Raw genomic sequence first — 4,846 nt, forward strand, 5'->3', positions numbered from 1 at the left:
TAAATATTAAAACTGTTTTTGCCCAAGGCTCTTTAACATATCCATATTTCACTCTGTTAGTGACCCTTTTCCTTCTCTTAAAAGACGTCAAGGGACTTCAGAGGTGGTCCAATGGCTAAGACTCCGAGCTTCCACTGCAAGGGACACAGATTTGATCCCTAGTCAGAAACGAAGATCCCGTACGCTGAGCAGTGTGGTCAGAACAAAATGAACAAGAAACTGTCAGGATGACAACCCCAGGAGTTTCAAAACAACTCCTGCTCCTCCCTGTCACCTGGCCCTGCTGCTTCTGACCTGTACTCTGCACCCTAATCAGTGACCTTATCAGAGCCAGTCAAGCTAACTTGGGTTAAGTTTGCTCTAAGGAGAACGTGAGTGTGCCACGGGCTATGTGAGTGCTCCCCCTTTCCAGAAAGAAGCCAGAATCCTGAGAACGGAGCTGTCACTGGTAGTCAGGTCTCATCTGGCTGCAGAAAAATCAACTGGCTTCTAAGGACCACCTTGACATCTTGCAGTCAAGTCTCTCAGTTGGATTACAACTTGGTGCCTTCCACGTGGGCACTCTCAATAATCAGAGAAGGCACCAGAGGGAAACGAACTGTGCAAATGTGGCAATTATGCTCGAGTGGCAGCTGGGCACAGAGTGACGCACGCGGGCTCCAGAAGGGCGGAGCCTCCTCTGTGGCTTCCAGGAACAATTCAAGGTGTTAATTCTGACTTTATAAAACCGTCTGTGTTTTGGATTCTAGTTACCTTAGAAATCAGCTCTGAGGTTATGGTTAAAGAGCTCCCAAATTTACACCTTAGATACCCCGAAGCAACACCCTCCCAAAAGAGGCAAGAATTAACAGCTGCTCCATCTGATGGAAGCTTCCTTTGCAAATATAGTTTCCCCCAACTTGCCCTGCTGAGTAGAAATATGAATGTGGAGGAGGTACCACTTGGAAAACTTTGCCCTTAACCACTTAGCTTTGCTGAGTTTAAAGCATTTAAAATCCAATTGTAAAAGAGCATAATGACAAATCCCAGAGTGTATTTTAATAAGATTTCTGTTGGTGCCTCAGATGGTAAAGAATCTGCCTGCCAATGCAGGAGACCCAGGTTCCATCCCTGGGTTTGGAAGATCCTCTGGAGAAGGAATGGCAACCCACTTAAATATTGTTGCCTGGAGAATCCCATGGACAAAGCAGCCTGGTGGGCTATGGTCCATGGGGTTACAACGAGTCGGACATAACTGAGCTACTAACACTTTCACTTATAGCTCCATACCATATATTTATTTGTATTAGATCATATATTTAAAGCATTATCTTCTCACTAGCAAGCACATATTCCCATGAACAATAAGATTTGAATAAATTAGGTGTCAGCTCCTATAAATACATTTTTTTAATCTGCCTTTTATTTATACTAAATTTTTAAGAGGATTTGGAAGGTTTGGGTTTTTTTTGTGAGATTGATTTAACCTGCACACACTTACACCATGTCTACTATGTCAGAGTTACTCAACCATCATCTGATTCCTCCAAGAAATTCTGAGTGTTCTTTGAATGATCCAGTGAACTATTGGGGTTGTCTGGTAATTGACCCTAAGGGTTCCCTGAAATGAACAACATCAGTGGACTCAATGGCACTTCTTTTTCATAGTCTACAGAGCACTTTCTGACTATTCTGTAACATCTCTTTTACCTGCAACTTGTTTTCCTTGATTTTTTTTTCACAAAGACTAAAACAGAAGCTGAGTGGCTACTAGCTTTGCTCAAGGCCATTTAAGTGAGTTATAATAGAAGTAAGATTGGCATACTGGATCTCCTTGAAGAAAGCTTTGTGTGTGTATGTGTGTGTGTGTGTGTGTGTGTGTGTGTGTGTGTGTGTGTGTGTGTGTGCGCGCGTGCACATTTCTCTACCAACTAAATTACCCTGTATCCTATCAGCAGATGAAATCAGTCTGCAGGTAAATTGCTCTTGCTGTCCTGTTAAAACATGCACACATATCTGAGAAGCCCACATACAAGAAATAAGTAGAATGAGGGCCAATTCAACATTAAAGTATAAATAAAAGCACATACCTGAAACTATGTACAACTGAAAATTCATGGCTTTAAAACTGAACAGCCATTGACAGCTTTAAGCACTCTCACATTGCTGTCAAAAACAGAGAACTGCCGTGTTAAACGGTGAGAAGACCCAAAGTTACTCATTCTCTTTCACAAACTTGCCAGTACAGTCATTAGCCTAAAAAGTAAAGATTGTTAGTTATGCCTAACCACCTGATTGCCCAAGTAACCGTCCTTTCTTTGGCAGGCCTCATTGTCTTGAGCATAAAGGAAGTGGCGAACCAGTAGAACTGTAATCTATTATCTGTTGCCACTGAGAGCAGTGATGCACTGTGACACCCAGAGAAAAAGGCCAAGGAGACAGACAGAGGGGAAGACTCATCTGACAAATGTCGTGCTAGACACTGCCTTCATCTTTCCTTCAAATGACTCACTTATAACTGTGGGCAACCAGGTCTGGGGCAGGGGAGAAGAAAAGAGAGAGATTTGGTGATAAGTTTAAATAGAGTGGGCAAGGGATAACTACACTAATAGTAAGTACCATCTTGGTCCCGGTTCACATGCTTGTGAATCACACACACACACACACACCCAGGAATTAACTTATCCCTACAGATTTTTTTCTGTTTTTCACATCCTTATTGAGGTATGATATATGTATAGTAAAATGCACCCATTCTAAGTATAAAGTTCAATGAGTTCTGACAAATATATACATGTATATTATCAAAACCACAGTTGAGACATAGAATATTTCCATCACCCAAAAAAGTTCCCTCATGCCACTTCATAGTCACCCCTACCAGTCACAACCCTTGGCAAACACTAATCTGTTCTCTTTCATCATAGATTCATTTGCTTGTTTCAGAGTTCTCTATAAATGGAGTAGGGTTTTCCCCAGTGGCTCAGAGGGTAAGGAATCCACCTGCCAAAGCAGGAGACACAAGAGATGCAGGTTCGATCCCTGGGTTGGGAAGATTCGCTGGAGAAGGAAATAGCAACCCTCTCCAGTAATCTTGCCTGGAAAATTCCATAGAGGGGTCTGGGGGCCACAGTTCATGGGGTCACAAAGAGACAGACATGACTAAGTGCCCATGCACACATGACATATGGAGTAATACAGTAGGTATGTCTTCTTTCACTCAGGAATATGTTTTTAAAATTTGTCCATGACATTGCATGTAACAAGGGTAAAACAATCTCTTTCCTTTTAATGTTCAATAGTAGTCCATTGACTGGACAGTTGAGTTGTTCTCAGATGTTTTTTGGCTATTATGAATAAATCTGCTATGGGTATCCTTGTAGGATAAACATATTTAATTACTCTTGGGATGGTTGGGTCATATGACAGATATTTGTTTAACTTTATGAGAATCTGCCAAAATGTTATATAAAGTCGTTGCACCATTTTACTGGTCCACCAACATTGTTTGAAATTTCTACTTGCTGTAGATTTTTTTTTAACTTTTAGCCATGCTAATGGATTTGCAGTGGTCTCTTGATGTGGTTTAAATTCTCATTTCCCTGTGGACTTATGTAGTTATGCACTTTTTGGTGTCCTTGATGGTCATTTGTACATCTTTGCTTAGAAAGTGTCTGTTCAGATCTTTTTTTGTAACTGAAGTATAGTTGATCAGCAATGTTATGTTAGTTACAGGTGTCCCTACAGATGATTGATACACTGGGTAGCAGAACATATGACAAATTCACAGGACGTCCAGGACTCTTGGACAGCGCACAGAGTAGCCGTTGGGTAACACGTATCAAAGGCACGCTTGTTCCGGTCACTAGAAATTACACGAATACAAGTAAATCAGAAGAAGCTGCAATTGTAACGCTGTTTTATGAAAGCTAATCTGGCTGCCAAGTATAATCAAAAGGGATTTTGTTTGCTTGTTTTAAGCCCTAGAGCTTGCAGCTATTGGCTTTTATGATTAAGACATCCATTTGGAGAAAATCCTTTAATTGTTCAGCTTTTTAAACCTTAGTGCCTGGATACCACTCTAAAGGTTTCCTCGCCTCCCTTCTGTTCCACACTCTGTCAAACGTCAGCCCCACATCATTCTTCTAGGACCCAGTGGAAATCTGACCAGAAAGATCATGAAACATGATAACCAAACACATCAAAATAAAACAGTTATTTCTTTCCCGTGAATTAGAAGCTCTTATAAACTTTTACATGGCTCAAAGTTAAAATTAAACTTCAAATAATCCTAGAATCAGTCAATATGAATTATGGTATAATAGCAATGAAGAAATCATATTTCTATTAACAGTTTCATCCTGTAGAAAACATTTTTAAACATTCTTAATGAGTGTTTCAAGAACCTAGAGTGAAAGAAAGAAAAACTTATTTGAAGCACTAATATGAAGTCTGGTTGAATTATTTTGGTATAAATTAGAAATTAAATATACATAGATATTAGATATTAAAATAATAGATATCAATTAGCTACAAAATGATGTCATGTAAACATATTCTGATTGGGCCCTAGAAGACCCATAGATGGATTTCAGAGTTAGCATTTCCTATAAAATTATATGAAAACTTGTGAACCTATGTGAAGGTATCATCCATCTAAACTCAAAATGGGTCCATAACATGAAAGAAAACTTTAAAACCACTGACTCAAAGAATAGATTTCATACAATTCAAGTCTTTCTAGTAACCAGAGTGCTTTGCTTCTTTCAATGATTCTTCCAGCCCAAAGTTGTTATACTTGCCCGACTAGAAAGGCATTATCTTAAGCTTCTGTAATATTTGCTCTGTGCACTCATTGCAAAATGCA

Source organism: Muntiacus reevesi, chromosome 19 (assembly GCF_963930625.1).
Source record: "Muntiacus reevesi chromosome 19, mMunRee1.1, whole genome shotgun sequence".
NCBI classification, from domain to species: Eukaryota; Metazoa; Chordata; class Mammalia; order Artiodactyla; family Cervidae; genus Muntiacus; species Muntiacus reevesi.